Source organism: Phalacrocorax carbo, chromosome 8, assembly GCF_963921805.1.
Source record: "Phalacrocorax carbo chromosome 8, bPhaCar2.1, whole genome shotgun sequence".
Taxonomy (NCBI): Eukaryota; Metazoa; Chordata; class Aves; order Suliformes; family Phalacrocoracidae; genus Phalacrocorax; species Phalacrocorax carbo.
In genome coordinates this window covers 36,771,195-36,791,642 of record NC_087520.1, presented here as the reverse complement: position 1 = coordinate 36,791,642, position 20,448 = coordinate 36,771,195, and the positions used below count along the sequence as shown (strand labels likewise).

Sequence of the window (20,448 nt, the reverse complement as noted above, 5' to 3'; positions counted from 1 at the left end):
TTCTACAGCATTTAACTATCAAAGCTGCCTCATTTATATCAATCCTCCATTTTATACCCACTTTTCACCCCTGTTAAAACAATTGAGTTTTACTTGCAAAAAATCATAGAATCATAGAACAGTTTGGCTTGGAAGGGACCTTAAAGGTCATCCAGTTCCAACCCCCAGCCTTGGACAGGGACAACTTCCACTAGACCATGTTGCTCAAAGCCTCATCCAACCTGGACTTGAAGACTTCCAGGGATGGGGCACCCACGACTTCTCTGGGCAACCTGTTCCAATGCCTCACCACCCTCAGAGTCAGGAATTTCTTCCTCATATCTAAGCTAAATCTACCATTTTTTCATTTAAAGCCATTACTCCTTGTCCCATCACTACTTGCCCTTGTTAAAAGTCCCTCTCCAGCTTTCTTGCAGGCATTGTTCAGCAGCACAGGCCAACTTTCAAAGCAGGTAGTAAAAGCTTTGAGAAATTAATAGGCATTGACTAAATATTACATATTCAATAATGCAATATTACACAAACATATTTCACACTTACTCCATCAAAAGAAGAAATAAAATCATGTGGCTTCTATTGCCAGTTGTGACTGCAGATATGTCAACTCACTATTTTAAGATATTGTGATACACGTTCAATAAAAAACACATTTCTAGAAAGTGAATGTTGCTCAGGTGAGCTCTATGAAGTAACGTATGTCTTGTGTGATGACAAAGTCACTAAACTATAAAACACATGGTTTGTAAAAATACTCCACACATGCAACATATTTATGCAATTTTTAATGAACTACATATGTCATTTTAAAATATGCTCATTTTGCAAGCAAATAAACTTTTTTCATAGAGGACCCTTTTGAACTAATCCACAGTTCATATGAATGAATGAAAAGAAAGATGAACACTGAATAAACTTTCTCATTTTGATAATTTGTTCAATATCTTTACAGATGACTCTGCAGCTCAGGATTCCTTTTTGCCAAAGACATTCGAAGTTGCTTAGATAAGTATTTCTCAGAATATCCTCTTACATATCCCTATGGTCTAATTTTTTCAAGATCTGTTTTTGCTTTTAAAAGCAGCAAATAGTTGATAATAGATACTACTGGTCCTCAACCTGACCTGCTACACTATTAAGCTTTTTTCTGTACATACACCTGACCACCAGACAGTGAAGTGCTCATGTAAATAATAATTTAACTGTCAAGTAACGGCTCCATTTTCCAGTTACACTGCATTTAAACAGACATCAGAGGTTACAAATCAATACTTTTGGTAGCACTAATCATTATTTGAAGCAAATAAATCTTTGTATGAACATCAAGCAAGGGAACTCCTCCAGATACCAATTTTCATGACAAACGTAATTTAAGGTTGCTGAATTATTTCCATCATTATTATAGCACAAGAAATAGTTTAGCTGATTAATTGATACGTAGGTATCACATATTACTTTTACTGCACATTATGTTTCTATTTTCTTATTTTCTGCTGCAGTTGAATATGGCTTCAATAATAAGGTTCTACTAACTCTATAACCTTTACAAAAGGGAGAAAAGCCAAAAGAAAAAGAACTGCTGTATTTACAGAAGGCTATTTCAAAGTCCAATTATAATTACAAGAAAACTCAAAAAAATCCATTAAACAGTTCCAATGCTCCGAACAGATTTGACACAGTGGCACTTTAAATCAAATCTCCTAACAAGAATTTTTTTGTTGTTTTGGTTTGTTTTTTTTGTAAAGTAAGCGAGTGGCTTCAGAGTCGGTTTATACAAAGCAACAAACAATTTTGAAATGTTCCTAGTTAGAGGGGGGGAAAAAAACCAAACCCATTGTCACTATGGTAATTATTTCACAATGCCTGATGTTAAATGGGCAGTCCTGTGGCCCAAGAAGCAGCTGAATCCTGCATTGTCCTTGCATGATAAAAAGGTTTGAAAGTCTGAAAAGCAGAGGAACGGAATCTCACAGCTTCTTAGACTTCGCTCTGAAAGGGCCATTGTAACATCATCATAAATCCTGGGCTCCCCAGGCACTTGACAACTAAAGCAGTGGACAATAGAATTCTTGTGTTGAACAAAACACTCCTTGTCTGCCAAAGGGCTTATCTGCTTCATTTACAAATGTCTTTCATTGTACCAAAATAATTCCCTATTAGAAAAACTATTAGGAACCGAACTAAATAAATATTCACAGCTTTGTAGCCTGTTTGGCAAAATGAATAAACTAATACAATCAAGGAACATACAAAATATGAGATTTGGATCAAGGAAACACAAAACAACCCCAAACCTCTATTTATTTTTGTCTCTTCATTTTCCCTTTCCTGATTGCAGGGAATTACACTGAACACACATTTGTCTCTATAAAAAAGACCAAGGTACATTACACTCACTAAAAGAGATGGAAACTATTATAAATCTAGGAAGATTTCAGACTGAAGCAAAATTGTATCCAATGTGCTTTTAAAGTTAAATATTCCCAGAAGAGCAATTACAGAAATAAACAGAAAGAAACCTGAAATAGAGACAAAATACTTACAATCATAAAAGAATTTAAACTGTGGATTTATAACTACATAGGTTTAGGTCCTTGTTACTGAGATATACAAAGGCATTAGGGATCAGTTTCTGAAATCAAATGGTCATCAGATTATTGCAACATTTTTTCAAGCCCAAAGAAAATTCTGGCAGCTATCATGGAAATGATTGAGAGAGACTACAATATTCCAAATATGTATATATATCCAACTTCAAAAAGCATTTCTAACATAGTCAGAATTCCATTGCATCAGGTTTCCACATAAACAGTTATTTGATTACAACTTACTAAAAAAGCACTTATGGAAAGACGATTTACACCACACACCATTATTAAGGAAAAACCCTACCAATCTAAAGTATTGCTCACGCAAACAGTACTGACCATATTCAAAGTGCCAGAGTAATCTGCACGGCTGAATTAAAGCCTGAAGTTGAAACTTCTTGACTGAATTATTGATCACAAACTACTTTTTCAAATCCAACATGGAAACAATGCTTTTACACAGACCAGGCAAATGGGCTGAGTGGCTGAATAGCATTTTTCCCCCGTGTCTAATTATTACAAGCCTACAAAACATACAGGTATTTCTAACCCGCATATTAAACAGATGCTGCAGTGGGAAAATTAAATATTCAGAATGCATACAATAAACAATACTGTTAAAAATGCAAAAAAAAAAACAAAAGAGAATTTAACAACATTTGAAAATAAATAACAGTTTTAAGTTCACAATCACAAGATAAGATCCAAGACTTAGTGTTTCATGTCCATGTCAGCTTTTCATGTTTGTACCATGAATTTGCAGTCTGACCCTGCCACACACCACTTAACCTTAGAACCATTTCTAAAAGTGAACAAAGGCACACTTATAAAACATTTCACCTATGAAAAATGTACAAATCAGTATAAAAACCAGAGGAAAGAGATCTGAATTCAGACCTCCCACAGGCCAGCTAAGTACCTCTACTATTTGGGTGCAGAGCTTCACCATTTTTTCTCTCATCTTCTCTCCTCAGAGAATAATTAACTGTTCTAAAGATATAAGTTCTGATTTAAAGTTTAAACTTGACTTTTCATATGCCATTTTTTGATGTTTACTATTCTATGCTATGAATTGCCAAACTCCCCTCCCTCATGAAGCTGTATCCTCTATATAAATATAATTTGCATAAAGTTATTCTGATTATTTAAGCAGCTCGCCCTTCAGGAATATGTCTTCAACAATATCTGTTTCCTGTCAGCTCTCATAGTTTTATTCTAGCTCCTACTACAGGACACACAACCACACCATATTTTTATAAAGTCAGCAGTCTCTGTTTAGGTATAAAAAAAATGGATCTGCACTGAAGTTTAAGTCTCTTATTGCAAAACCAGCATTTAACCCTGCTACGGAATATTTATCTGGGTGCCTTGACTAGGAGGGCAGTGTCCTTGGCTATGTATAAATTGCTTCTGCAAGCTATTATCTTAGCATCTAAATAAGCTTATGCTCAGAATCACCTTCCAGGAGAATCTATCTTTTTCCACGTACTACAGGCAGCGAAATCAAGTAATGTGAATCCCCACACACAGCAACCAATATAACATGCGAGAATAATTTAGGTGGGAAAGGACCTCTGCATGTCATCTGGTCCAACTCCGCCACTGAAAGCAGCACCAATGTAAAAGTTTCTTTAGATTATTAAGGCTGTTAGTTCATCAATGTTAAGAGCTGAAATTAGCAGCATGACCAAGGGTTCTCTGTGTGGACATGAACTCTTTAAGGCCTTATCATCTTATGCTGATAGACAGTCACATGAAAAGTAACAGAACAAAACAAAGGGCAAGAGTTGCACTGGAAAGAATAAAAAGGCAATCTTGTATAATCCACCTGATAAACACCTATGTATGCAATTACAGGGTCCATTGTCAGGTCAGGGCCAATGAACTTGATGACTACCCACATTTCAGGGTCTGGGGGACATTTGCACCACTCTGTGTGTGCTCCTGAGGACCCAGAGCACCTGCAGCAGACCTAAGGTGTACCTGTGTTGAGCAGCAGAGATAGAGGAGCACACATTTCCTCTCTTATTGGCTTCCACCACCACAGTACTTGAACACTGTAGATTGGTTTTATTACCTCCTGGTTCTGAGGTAGGAGAGTATTAATATTGGTATTCTACAGCACAGAGTTCAGTCCTGGAGGAGCTAACTTTTCAACCCATTTTTGGCATAAGAAGCTTGTCATAAAATGAGGCTTGAAAACAGATATTGAACCAAACATTGTACCATCCTGTACCTTCCTCCAGAAGGAAAAAATGACCTTGCTACCCAGAGGGATGCCTCGTGGAAGGCAAGACACACGAGAAAGAGAGGACACACAAGAAAATGACAAAATCCAAGAGCTGCAGAGAAGGTTTCACACAAACAAGGTTCTGCTCAAAGCAGGTAAACTGCCTGTTTCTCTTTCTTATGAACTGTTCTGTTTCTGATCGAATATTATACTCTCTATCAAAATATTTTCCCTCGACGTTCCCATCCCTTCACCATGCTGTTGAGTGCTGACTAACATTCAGCAGGCTGCAATGCCACAAGCACGGAATCAGTGAGCCTGGCTGCTTCCAAAATCTGTCCACTGAAAAGTAGTCGACCATCCCGAATACTAAGCTGTTAGACATGAAGGCCTCAGACGATAGCGGAAATTAACGAAATGAAAAGCAGAATAGCTGTATGCTCTCAGAATAGACAAAAACACATATTAATATTTTTCAGAATATTAACAGACTGCAGACTAAAGCCCAAACCTCATCTGTCCAAGGCCAAATTAAATAGCAGCAAAGGGTTCATGTGGGCTCACAAAGAACAAATTAGCTCCCCTCAAAAAAGCTCTTTACAGATCACATGAGCACCCAGGCCCTGTACTTACCCAATACAATATGACTTTATCAGGTTTTTCTTGCTTTTGGGTCACAAGTGCCTGAAGGTAGATGATAGGCCCTTGAGGATAAAGTCTGTATTAATTAGCTTCATGCTGCTCCAGTTCCATCTCATCCAGGTACTAAGAATACAAGTGGATTGAGAAGCCTGAAGGCAGGTATGTTCTGTCATTTTAAATATCGTAAATCAAGCCCTCCATTTCAATGTTTCCAACTTCTCTAAGTTTCATCTAAAAACTAAATTTGGAAGAAGAGAAGCCACAGCAACTAGATATATACCTTTTATACATATGTGCCTATATAGATATATGCAGGTAAATAAATCTTATTAACAATATTTTATACAACTTTTTAATGCATAAACAAGTATTTCTGTGTACTGCACTGTATATAATTTGAATTCCCTGCGTTTAAAAAAGTCTTCATTTGTCCTCTAAAACCTTGACTTTTTATATTTGCTCTCTATCAGATTAACTTAAACGTATATTCTTTAACCACCACCAGTAAAATGCCATCTTAGAAAATTCCCTCTTGGATAAACATATTATACATACAAAGCATACAAAATCAGTTACTAACATTGCAAGAGGCATACAGCCTTCTAAGTCATGCTGGAACTCAGCTTCCACCAGCAGCAGATGTCAGCGACTACTAGAGCAGGATCCTGTCATCATTGAAATATTTTTATGGCAAATTTTCCCTGCAGATTTTTTGTTCTTGTTTGTTTCCTCCCCTTGCCATTTTCATATTCATATTCTTTGGTGCTTTTCTTCCACTAAACACAAATGGCTGGATCTTTTCTCCAAAGCAAAGCTATAACAAAGTCTGTCTCCACTAGCATTTGGTGCCCTATTTATCTTATCTTTCTCTGCTGCCGATTTCAGTAGGCTGTTCTCTATTTCTTTCCTCTGGCTTTCTTCTGCTCTCTTTTATCAATCTCTTCTAGTGACCTGAAAAGAAAACCTAAAAATTGAGAGCCACTGAAGTGTATGCTGAATGCCCCCATTAGTCAAACTGTAGGGGACACTCAGCACAGAAAAAAATAAATTCAACTAACCTTTCAAAAAATCTTTATATAAATGTTCTGCAAAATCATCCTGCTGGTTCCGGGTCCACTGGAGACACCCAAGAAAGAATAATTCTGGGACATCAGAGATACCATAAAGGAGAATAGCTCAGAATTCGTCCAAGAGACTCGAGAGAGACAGAGTTCTTTGGTCTTAGGGACATTTTTTCCTACCTTCTCCCTTTTATTAATAAATAAAGAAAAGAGTTGTTGTTCAAAGTCACCACAGAGATCTGACGTTTCCGAATTTCTGTGTGCCTCATTCCACTGTCTGAATATCTGTCATTCCAGAAAGATACATGATTCATTCTAGGAAGCCTATGCAAACCCAGCAATGACTCTTCAAACATTTGTAAAGCTTTTTCTAAAAGTTCAATTCAGTCTTATTTCTGGACAAAATACACCTCTTTCCCTACCCCCCCTTCCATCCCCCTCCCAAACTCCCACAGGTTATAGCTTGTCTAGATCTAGGGAGGGTGGAAGGAAGGGAAAATAGACAGTAAACTCATTTTAGGTCAACCGAAAGACATTCAGTGTCTGTCGTTCCTAGTCATCTCTCCCTCATTTCCTTTTGTATTTTCTCAAAGCATATAACACAGTTGGCTTCTCAATCAAGGACAAAGCAATGTCAAACAATTAATTTGACCATGAAACAATCTTTAAGTGTTGACAAAAGAAAGCTTAAAAAATGAAGGCAGACAAGCTAAACATTACCGATTCCCAAATCAAGCCTCTTTAGATGATACATTTCAGTTTTCAGGACTGAACAATACTGACTAACTGATGTTTTGATACTAACCCCAACAGTATACAATTTTTAAGAAATAGTAATCAAAGATACAGCAAAATATCAATGGGTAAGTACAGAACTTGGAAGATGTGCAAGCACTAAGAGCATTTCATGACGCCTGGTGTGCAGTTTCTACTCACAACTAAGACAGCTTTCCAGAATCTCAGGAATGTTCATAGTGAGGATGATTTGCTTTTCCGGCACCTATCATTTTGGGATATTCCACTCCAGAAATTACAATATACTTCTATTTTTTATGGAATTATTTTGTCTCTTGATAACATGCCTACCTATCTGTCCTTGAGAGTTGAAACACACACAGATCTCTATTTCAGTTCCATCGTGTAATGAAACGCTCGTAACACTGAAGTTCACAGCCAAAATTAACCAGAATATTCGACATTAATATTTAACATTTGCCTGCTATTCATTATGCCTCCCAAATACCACCGAGACTTTCATTTTCTGTGGTGTAATTATTATAAGCTATGAGCAAGTGCATTATGAGGTTTCTTCAAAACAATGATTGTGAAATAGAAATATGCATAACCAAATAATAACAGAGCAAGCACTGTGCATATTCAGGAGAAACTGCATAATTAGGAAAGAATTCCTACTGATATCGATGGGAGTTTTGCCTGATGGAGACAGTCTTAGGTGCTATAAAGGCATTTGCTTTAAATAACAATAAATGAGTTCCAGAGTACTATAGCATTAGCAGTCAGCTAGTAAACTCACATTCAGCAAGCCAAGATGATATATTTATGAAGCAGTAAGGATGATAAAAAAGTAAAAAAAAAAAAAAAAAACCCAAACAAAAGAAAAAAACCCCCTAGTTTGTTGAAAGCTGAGAACCTATCTCCACTCTCTTAAATGATGCCAGAAATGCAGTTACTCTCTAAGTTTCAGTTGCATTCTTTTGGGACTCAGCCAGGAGTGCCCAGTGTTAACTTATCTAGACAAAAAGGAAGACTGCGTATGGAAACAACCTAATAAAAAACAAAGTTAACTTTATAATAATGAAAGAAGCCACTTTGCCAACTGTGTAGAAATGCCACTCCCCAGCAAACGCATGGAAGGGTTTATTTGCCAAAAGCTTATCTAACAACCTATAAGTGGAATAATTTTCATTCAGCAGTAATTTTTGTTTCCCTGTCAGCTGAATTAGACAGGGATGGAAGAATATTCCAGGCCATAACTTAAGTCTCCTGGGTGGCCTTGGGCAGATTTGCTGGGACTATCTACACAGTGTATTGCTGGCAGATGTGAGCTTTTTCCACCCAAGCTCCAAGCTGAGTTGAAGCTGAATAAATGTGGTTAGCACAGCACACTGTGCCCAACCCACCAAGTCCTACTGCGAGCCGAGGCATATGAGCTTGTGATCAGACCTGCTAATTCAGATTTGGCACCATGATAAAACATGTTTGTGTAGCTCCGGTGGGCAGAGATTCCATCTGCCAACAATAGACTTTATCGACATGCCCTCTGCTCCTCAGCTCCATCACTAAACTGGAGATAATAATTAACACCTGTATCTGAAAATGATATTGTGAAGGTAAGTTAATTTACTCTCACAATGAATATCAAGATGCTGTAAAACTAGAATCATATAGCCGTGTAGTTATTACTTAAGGGAGTAAACCTTTTTCCATATGTATGCTATGGAACTGAGCCAAAATAAGGCTATATACATACTTAATGTTCAATTCGATGAGCTCTCCATTTGGATAATTTAAGTAGATACTCACGTCTTCGGTATTATCTTCAGGTTCACGAGACTTACGAATATTTGACAACCCAACATATCTAAACAAACCTGTTATTTTGTTTTCAGAAAGCATCAACCTAAGTGAGTTATATGGAAACAAGTCACCTAGTAAGTTTACCTAACAGTGTGGTCCAACTTTGCTTCAACACCTTGCTGATTCTCCAGGCAGTACTCACAGCAGTTGTAATTATAATGTAGTCCTTTTTAACAGACAGCATTCTGCATGCTAAATTATGGCTGAACACTTTAGGAAATTCATTTGAGAAGTTCCAAATGACAATAATAAGCTTCCCTACTCCCTTTATAAAAAGAAATCTAATTACTCGTTCTGTCAATCTCATGCAAGATGTTCATTGTTTTTACATTATTGTTTACTTATTACTGTAACTGTAGTGCACAGCAAAAGAGAAAGGATGAGGAATAAACCACAAAAACTCCACTAAATATTGGATTTTTCCTTTTATATTTTTGTATTTTATTCATGCGCTGGTTTTATGCTTTTATTTTTCAGGGCACAGGAACTTTCCCAACCACATTTGAGGAAAAAAACCTCAACAATCTCCCACATCAAGGCAGTATAATTTTTGTGAGTGGTTCCATAAATTATCTTCCAAAATACTTTTTGTGAAGAAATATCTTGTGGTATTGAGAAATACACAGTGCTCTAACTCAAAAGATCAAGATTTCATGGTATAAAACACTGCACATCCATGAATAGAGTGAAACAAAAATGACCAAAAGTTGCAAGTTTCAGAGCAAAATCCTGTGCTGCATCGAACAGGTAAGTTTAGATGACAGCAGGGAAGCCCACGCATCTGCACAGCATCAGGGCAAAACACCCTTTCAAAATGCACCATAAGGGTCCCTCACACATGCTCGCACTGGAGCACTGTGAAACTGAGTCATGTGCTGCTCTTCCCTGCTCTCGGCATACGACAATCCACACATTTACCCAAGCTTGCATGGTGCAGGCGTGGCCTTTACAGCCTCCAGAAACACATAAACCTGCAAAGCTGTACTTTATACTACACAGGAGTTAGTAAGTGCCTTAGGAAGAGGAAGTAGAATGGCATATTATCAGAAATACGAAACACAGAGAGCTAGAAGTGGAGTTGCTGAGCTGTAGTTCTTCTCCATAGATTTCTTTGTGCCCTGAGTTTCCAGTACTAAAGTTAGCTCATTCCAGGACAGAAATATTTCAATTTATTAAAAATAATCATTGCAGGAAAGGATACTTACAGGGAAGAAAAAAAAAATAATCCAAAGCATCAAAGAGATTTAGGAGCATAAATTCTATTGAAAGTCTTAAGTTCTTATACGATTAAATCACATTGCCTTCGAAAAAATTTGTGATCCTGTGCATTTGAAGATGTTCCCCCATAACAGCAAACTCAAACCTCATAGTTAAATGTAATAAATCCACATGTGCAAGGAAACTTAAGTGCAGCTGTTCGGTACCTTTCAGCAAACAATTTATTTGAATTTCCAAAATCAGAGCCAGCATTAAGTTTATGCTCTAAAGAGTATACTTTCCCAGAAACTGTCCAGATAGGGAGGAAATTGCTATCTGAGCCCTTATATATACAGGGCGAATGACTGCCTAAAGATACTGCAGGGATAAGCCACACTCAGGACCAGTCTAAAGGGACACACCACTTGCACTGTACCTGCGTTTACCAACCTGCAGCCTCTAGGAACAGACATGCCTGCTCTCCCACGGCAGGTTGGGGGCCGTACAGAACTGCGGGCTTGCTAAACTCAGCTCTGAGTAGAACAGAGCAACTTGTGAAACAGAAAGACAAGTTTAGCTGTCTTGAGAAAAAAAAAAAAAAAAGGAGCCTTAAGAATGAAGCCAGCAAGCTCTGAAGAGCCAGCAGGCTCCCATGTTAGCCATATGCCTTCATATGTCTGTTCTGTGGGAGTGTTACAGCTCCTGCTGTTCCATTCTTCACTTTTTAAAGAAAATGTTACAAGGCCACAAGGACTCACAAACATTTGTTGACATTTCTTCTGGGTCAGCCTTAGGAGGCCTGCAAGAATTTAAACATATGGCAGCATTTAGTTACATGAGGGAATGGGTTGTTTCAGAGAAAAGCTGTATTTAGTTGCACAACAGTTTAATCCACCATAAAGGTTTTAAATTTTTTTGGCCAAAATCCAAACTTTTCTCATTATATTTTTCACATTATATTTTTAAAGCAACAGCAGCTTATCAGTTGAGCTGGTATTATGAAATATTTCACAATATTTTCTACTGTCCTCCACACAAACAATATCTTGATCTGGGGTTCCAGATCAAATAGATTTGATATTTGGTTAGATTTGAAAAGGGGGAAAAAGGAAGGGACCAACTGGCTACTGAAATGAAGGTTATTTCCCAAACTTGTCAAATGACACAGAACTGTTGCCATTTTGAACTACAAGATTACTTGAATTGGGTTCTCAACATGTTCCAGTAGCAGCATGTACGCATTTGCAAAGCAGAAAAATGGGATTTCCAAGGCTTTATCTTCTTATTCAGATGACATTGTTCTAAGTCAGTTGCTAGTAAAAGCACAATAGCTCACTTGCTGGCATTCTTTATACCTTGCTGTTAAAAAAAAAAGCCCATATATTGCACACAGAGATCTGAGCAGAGGTTTGTCTCAAGGCATGAATAGAGGGCAGCACAATGTTAAACTTACTCAAAAAACACTGGGAACACACCTGATAGAGCAGCAGGTGGGGACCATAGCAACCTACCTACCTCATGAGTAAATGTAAAAGCCCTGGGCAGACCTTTTTGCTTCAAAGCTTATTTCTTTCAATATTATAGCACACTAACGAAGGAGGTCCTGATGCCCTTTTCACTTGCATGATATTAAATAGGCCACAATCTTGTCTACTGATTACATAGCACAGTATTTAAAATGAGTAATTTAAGCAGTTGAAATGGAAGGTCTTGCATGGAAAACAAGAATGCAAGAGCCATTCTCTGTTATAAAAATATTTTTATATTTTCCAAACTATACAGCAGCCCTGGTTTTTAAAAGGTAGACCTGATCCAACAATTATGCTTTCCTACTGTTAAGTAATATCTAATCTAACACATTAACTAATATGAACCAGACATTTTCAAACAAGCTAATAGCTTTTGCAAGCAGACACTGGCGTTAGAAGTACTTGTGTGTATCCTTGCACCCGTCCTTCCCTGCCTGGCCGAGGCAGAGCCGTGCCCTGCACCAGGCAGGGACAGGACAGCAGGGGAGGACTGGCTGGGGGACACCACAGCTGCCTCTGCCAGGGCAACGCATTTGCCCCAGCAAATACCTCATTAAAAGCTGACATAAAGATTGAGGACACCGTTGATTTTGGTAGGATTTCTGTGCAAGCAAGCATGCTGCAGAGTTTTGAGGCAACGCTCCTGTTCAGCAAACCCCTTTGGTTTTGAACAACATTTTGAAGCCTGAGAAGGAACTCGAGATTATTTTGGTGAAAATAATTGTAAGAAATTCATTTATGAATGACCAAGATGGATAAAGAAATTTTATAGACATTAGAAAGGAAAACCAAGGTTATCTAATTTTGACAAGTATATTGCACAAAGAAATAAAGCATCTGGATTAGGAAGTTTAAAAGATAAGTAGCATGCTTTTTCTGTGCACTTCCCTGGGAGTTTATTAGCTGGCAGCACGCAGGATTAGGTGCATTATCTGCGTTGTTAGCCAGAGGAATGAAAGTTGCTTACATGTGTAATTTTAACCCAATTATAGACTGGAAAAGCATCAAACATTCTGAAATATAAATGAGCCAGAGGACAAAATTTTGTCATTACAAATTGTGTGGACATATAAACGATGTGAAAAAAATTTCAGGGTCAAGTTACTTTTATCTAACTTTCATACTCTCAACAAAACTAACATCCAAATTCGGTTGGAGAGATAACTACCCAAAATATTGAGGACTTTGCTATCCTTAAGAAACAGAGCACGTTACATCCCATAAAGCTTTGCGAAAACAAGTTTTCATAATTTTGCTAAAATTCATTTGACATTTCCTGAAAGCTACCCGCCTACATTTAACCTTTATCCAAAACTACCTTTTATTCTAAACTGTTCAGTAATAAACTGCATGAGGCATTCTGATATTAAGGGAAAGTAAAAACTGAGTTTCAGAATCCAGTTATCAGCAACGATCACAATCAGGCAAACGAAGGTTACTATGAGTAAGAACGAGTAACTTCAGAGGAAACAGTAAATCAAACAAATACTGATTGTTAGTCACCACATAACAAAACCTGATGACTTTGGGATGGTAAGATTTGTGCTCAAAAGCTGAATTTGGCCATGATGGAAAGTCTTGACTGTACAGAAGACACATCGCATGGTATGAAGAAACGGCTGTCCTCGATGGAAGTCAGCTGCAAAGATTTTAGTCAAATGCACATTTGATGAAGTAAATAAAAATTAGTAGTTGAAAACAAATACTCTAACAAGAAGTGCCCAACCTTGCAGCTGAATTCAGAGCTTAAGAATATGTGAGCCAGACGGATCAAAAGATACATCACCAGCATGGGAAAAATAACAAAATAACGAATAAAAGGGACTGTATGACTCACTCAGATGTCAGTAAGAAAATGGCATCAGAGAGCTGAAGTCATCAGCTTGTAACAATAACTAAAAGGTTAAAAATAAGTTTTATGTATTCAAAGAGTGGGAAGAAGACTTACTGCAAACTTTTCATTGCCTTCAATGGCAAGGCTGTAAAGCAATTAAAGCTGGAACTGTAAAGAAATTTTTTTTTTTTTTATGAAGTTTTATGCAAGCATTTGGCATTAAATTCACATTCTATGATAGAAGGCAAGACACACAAGTTCATTTTTATCTTTAAGGCAAACAGTGGAAATATTTTAAGTACCCCAGTGTGAGAAAAAAAAGATGTTAGATTCCTGAGTCTACAAATCAATTACATTTTCAAGAAAAAAAAAAAAATCGATTCAGTTCTGGATCTGGACAGACTATAAACAAATGTAAAAATAGCAGTATGCAGTATGGAACAGCAAGACTGTATTGAGTGGGGGAATCCTACAGGAATGACAATTACTTGTAGGATGCCAGTGGTATGCTAAGGGTTTTCTCAAACATTTAGGTTCAGCGCAGTGGGCAGTGCAGTGGCCACGTGGGCAAGCCGCTGCGGGGAGCCAGGGAAACCATTCTGCACTGGCACACAGGTCTGTCACACACGGTACTCCAGAACCAGTGCTATTTATCACGGGCTCCTCTATTACAGGTCTTTGTCTTACAAAGATGAGCAGTTGTGCTTTGGACTCTTGGATACAACTTTAGCTATCAGTTGTATTGAGGAGAACCTAATTCCAATTATCTGAAAGCAGAGAAGAGTGTTTCTGTATTTAGCTACTTACCCCTGTCTAATTCATTCTTCTTTTACATGATAAGAAATCAAAGATACTCTGATACATCCATAAGCAATTATAAAAGCTATGTAAATATTGCCAGTGCATCTATAAACATTCATTTCATATTAAACCTTTTTTATCGGTTTCACATACTTTCAGATTCTATTTCTGCAAAAATTTCCCTGAATTCAGATTATCAAGCATGCTTGCTGAAACAGCATATTTTAAGTAATTCACAGCAGACTTTCAACTTGTGATTACTAATATGCATATCAGAAACCTAATTCAAAGAACTACACTTATCCATTTAGGAAACTGAAGGTTATCCTATCACTTGTACACCCCATCAACACAACTCAAAATGCATCAAACAGCTCTCAAAAATTACCAGAATAAAATATGATCATGCTAACAATGCATGTTAGTGACCTTGTGCAAGCAGTCTACTGAGGTGAGGAAAGCTGATGACATACACAAGTGTTTGCTGAATATTTTGCTGAAATTAACTAATTTTCAATTAATATATTAGTATGTAACTATTGTACAAACACACTGCAAGTGAAGAGCAGTCTGATGATTTTTTTTGTTACAAATTAACCACCTGCTTATAATAAAATACTTAGAAATTTCAACTATATATACACAAAAATGTTTCTATATACAGATTTGGTCAAGCTAATTTCCACTGATATGAAGCCTAATAAAATATACCCACTTAAGCAACTATTATTTTTATTATCTGACAATAGAAACAGCTTTGCTGCAGTGAAACAACAAACATGATGAGAGCTATTCAGGTGACATCTGATTTATACTCAAAATTTAGTCCCACAAAATTAGGAAAAAAGTAAATAAGCCTAGCACAAGTTCAACTCACTACTAGAGCTTTTAAGAGATCAAACCATCCTGATGTATTACGAGTAATACTCTGTAATCCTGGCAACATACTAGCAGAAGCTCAGTTTGATGCCTGTATTCTTACCAGGAGCATTTCTGCAGTATTGTGTGAGCACAAGCACTTCATCCTCCTTCATTACCATTTAGTACAATCCCAAATAAATTACATACAGTTCAAGAGTAAATTCTTCCTACTCCTGGGAAGAAAGAGCTCCAATTCAATAAGTTGATATTGACCTTTTTAATGTCTTGCATGTACTAGCATGTTTTCAGTAGCAGGTTCAGATTATTCACAGGTAGTTTTTTGCTGGAGATAAAACATCTTGTAACTGGTATCTGTTTAACAGGAGCTAAGGACTAACCAGCTTCAGCTGGAAGGAAGGCAAGGTGAAGTTGATTGTGTCTTTAAGAGCACAGCTTTTTCTGGATGGCCAAAATGCCATTGCTCAGATCGCTTCAGTACAGCTGTTGGGCCAATATGTCACCCTCTTACCTTCCCAAGCTGAGCTAGGTTTATGTGCTTTAAAATTTACATATTCTTTTGATTTGTCATTTTCACAACCTTAAGTATATTTCTAGCATTTGCACTGGTCATTCTTTTCCTGTTTTGGCCAAATTCATCTTCTTGTTCCTAAATCCCAAAAGCAAAGAACATATTTTATTTAATTCATGGGATTTTTGTATGTAGAAAATATATGTAACAAAAATAATAAAATTCAAAGCAGTCTATTAAATACAGAGCAGTAACAGAAATATGGAACATATAAAATTCAGTCAGAACTCTCTCTTACATATACACAAAGAAAAAACCAAATCTACACCACATTTTCATAAAATCTAAGTTTTGGAGAAAGAACAACAACAAAAAAGAAACAGGAATTCATGCTAAAGGACAATACTACCAAAAAGAATGTGTTTGTCAGGCACTATTTCCAACCTACTGGCAAAGAAAAGATCTAGTGCCAGCTGATTCTCACTCTCTGTATTTAATTCTTCATTTGTACTAAATCCCCATAGTACAAACTCACAGATGCATTGCATATAAACCAATAGTGGTGGGAGGGAAATAAACCCACAAAGGCTTACATAGAAAGGAATACTCCTAATATTTGTACCTCTCATCACTTGCACCTTTTCACTGCTTGAACATCTTCCTTAGTGTCTCATTTCTGCTTAGCAGCTCTAGCACATCTTAACCTAAGAGAACCATAACCCAGGACGCCTCTGACCTAAAGAAATACTAGCCAGCTGATTTTGAAAGAACAAGAACTTGGCATTGATAATTTCTCAGTTATCAGCGATAACAGCTTTTTGCACAGCAGAAAAATGCTAGAGAGCATGTGCGCTGCGGTAATATTAGCTTTCTTGGTGGGCAAGAAGCAAAAGAGCTGTACCGATTTAGCAGTTTTGTCCTCATGTAACTGTTATTGACATATCCAAAGACTGATCTGTAACAAAGGGGCCTGAGAGCTTTATCACTTATTTTTTTGTCCTACTTCTCCTTAAACAATCATGCCTTCAGACACAGAGAAAAACACCCCGGGTCGGGAGTAAATATGCTTTGTACTTAAAAGCTCTACACAGAAGAATGGAAAATGGTGCTTAACCATAACTACTAAGGATTGTACCGTACTGCGTATGAATGCCACATATGTTCCAGCAGCAATGTATTAGTGACATTTCCAAGCTAAGGAGTGCTTGATTTTGCTAATTTAATGTTGATGTGTATAGTTACATATAACTCCTCTGCAGGTTCTGAATTGAAGAGCAGTGTTGGCCATATTCACCTGTACTCAGGCTATGTTACATTTGCAGGTTTTTAGTCTTCTGTACAAGGCTTTCATGTAAGAAAACTCTTCAGACATTTTAGATTACTCAGGTTGGAAATTATTCTTATTTTGACAGTACGACCTATTTCCCTAAAGGCTTTTGATTTCTAAAACCATGTGCAAACATATTATAAGAGATGGGCACAGCCATCTGGGAAGGTGTAAAACAATGAATGAACTGGATAAAGGTCATAAAACAAGTTATTACAAGAATCACAATGGTAGGAGAAGAACCCACTTTTTTTACTAAGATCCCCCTAGATTACAAAATGTGACATTAACCCATATACTCTATCAATCTTTTTTGTCATTTTTACAGGACTTAAAATCCCTTTTCATTGATACCTTTTTCTGTTGATGATATCAATGTTTCATTAAAATTATATTTTATTTTTTTTTAAGTAGCAGAAACTTTAGAGACATCTAAATTAGCAATCTCACTTTCCCTGGCACCCTGAAAATATGGGTCCAGCCTACATGAGAGATGTATGATTTCAGCCCCTCCTCACTGACAACGCTGTAAGAGAAAAACCTGAGAATAGAAGTATTTCAGCCAGCAAAGACCAATAATTTCTGCTATATGAGTTTTATTAATGAACTGATAAAAGCATTCCTCTGCCAGCACATGCTGTGCTTAAATTAAGGATCATTATTGATATATATATCCTGGCATAACTATATTAGCAAATACTTTCTACTGCAGAACAAGACCAAAAACATATCTTCTTCACTAGAAATTTATGGGTTTTTTTTAAAATTTTGAACCACAAAAAACTTTAAACTTGGAGCAAAATGTTTAGAGAGAGTTAATTTCTTTGAAAGGTAACATCTTTTACTTTCGAAGCAAATTTTGTTTGCTGTTACTGTCTTGACCTAAAACTAATTACAAATACTAATATGGAGGAAGATGTTATTTCAGACATCTTACCCATACAGGCCGCCTCTATATTCAGTAGCTCCATGAGTCTAATCTAGTGGATTTTCTCTGTTCTCATCATGCTAAACAGAAACAGCTGCTACTGATGCTACATGAAACATAAGACTCTCCCACTAACTATACATACATTTCCATGTATCCATATGACTTCCAATAAATCCATATAGTCTGCCTTATACAAAAACAAGACGCAGACAAAGAAATACATTTGGAAACCAGTTTCAGTTGAGTCCAACTGACACGATGTGGGAGCTGGCAATTCCTCTTAAGTTCAATCTTCCATCTTATCAAAAGAAAGATTTGCTAATGACTTTGAAAACTCTTACATGAGTCATTTGCTAAGAATACTAAGGGATAGAATTAATTTTCGTGTGAATTAAAAATTCTAGATTTTTTTTTGTTCCAGGAAAGAAATATCTAAAATCACAGCAAGTCTGTTGCTTTATGATTTTTGCCTATTTTAGCATCTGAGAAACAATAACTTCAAGGTAGTAAATGCCCTCTCTTTTCTACATAAAGAATTGCATCTATTTGTTCTATGAGTGAAATAGTACTTGCTAACATTATGCTAAAAGCAGTTGGAGAAAATAACAGTTCAAGAATAAGGAAAGAATCTGTTGAAATTCTATAGAATTCTGGAGAAAACACTTCAAATAAATTATTAGCCTGTATTGATTTAATACTCTTTTTTCCAAAAACCTTAACAGTTCCTCAGGAGACTATTACAGCCAGATTTATGTGAATTTTGTCTCATTCTGTAGTACCCTCACCACCTCCTTGAAGAACAGTTTACTGCAGAAACAAATTTTTTTACATTTCCTCCATTTTAAATCTAAGGAAAAAAAGTAATCAGAACTGAATTAGTAGCGTTGAACTTCTTGAGAAAAAGAACGGGAAAAGATCAAATGAAATAAAGGAAATATCTTGTGAACAGATATACTGTAAGGAGTTTTCACAAAATTAATTTTTCAATGGTAAGGACAAGACTATAGATTTCAATAGGGATCAATTAATCAAAAATATGCCACTTGGTTTTCTCAGGCTCTGTGAGAATATAACAAATACATAATATCTAATTTGAAAGAGCACAAAAGTTATTTTATACAGAAAAACCACTAAAAATAGAGGTTGTCTTCTCTGAGCTGAAAGATGTAAAATAAATCTGAAAAGGATAATTGTAAAAAATAACTTAATTTTCACTCTTTTTCTTATTATTATCAGAATCTTTTAAGAAAAGTGTTGGTATTCCCTGGCTTAAAGATCCCTATCCCAATAGTGATTCTTCCAACTGACTTTAGAAGCAACAGCTCACACCAGGATATTACTGGGGGCAAGTTATTTAATGACTGCCATTCAGAAGAACTAGACTGATTTAGTAAGTCCGGTCCAGGTTTAGGTAATTAAAGCTTGTACAGATGAATGAGTTGGAAGGTCTGTAGCAGCTTTATCTTGATCATTCAATAGCAGAAACTCTTCTAACAACCATTTAGGCTCAGTGCCATGTAAATATTCTGGCATAAGTAATTCAATCCTCTTCACTCAGCTTCCTTGCAGCAATCTATGGCCTCTTCAAGAGACTTCTAATACTATTTGCTTCTGAGGATGATAAGATGCATATGAGCTACCTGTTTTAGTGTTTTGCAGATAATTTAGTACTCCCAAAATTTTGAAGTGCATAATTATGCTTGAAATAATTAGAATCACGGTTTAAAAAAAAAAGAACCCAAAAGGAAAAAAAAAATTGGGATCCCTGTAGTGAGCGTGCTAGGAAATTTGAACTTATTCCCAAACATATTGGGAATCCACTGTATGTGGCACTCTGAACACTTAGACCTGACCCATTAAAGTTGTGCAGTAAAAATCTCACCGAGTTCAAGAACGTGGAAAGGGAATCTGTGGTGTTAGTATACATAAAAATGGGCAATAGAGGCAAAGGTTAGAAGAAGGATCCAGGCACTGAAGAGATGAAAGACTACACAATATGGGGGTGAAAAGTCAAGAATAAGAATTCATTTTATCTCTGTCGTCTTTAATGCAAAAGGAATAAAAAGAAATTTTATTTGACAGAGTGCATATGGAGCAAAGATGATCCATGTTCTTCCTGGCTCTGGCACTGCTTACTCCACCTTTTATTTCAGCTCTCACGATGAAGCCCATAAACATAGCTTGCTGCAGAATAAAACTTAACATGCAACAGAAAGTTTAAGTACAATGCCTCCATAATCTTTCCCCTTGCCTATATTTATATTATATTAATCCATCCTCAAAAGTACTGACAACTTCTACATAAATACGTGCTAAGATTCTT

General features: G+C 36.6%; 1 protein-coding gene across 6 annotated transcripts in view; it reads right to left on the bottom strand.

Annotated features, from left to right (window-relative positions):
• Positions 1–20,448, bottom strand: part of CDH11 (cadherin 11) — an 84,142-nt gene that overhangs the window by 43,941 nt on the left and 19,753 nt on the right. The window lies entirely within an intron of this gene.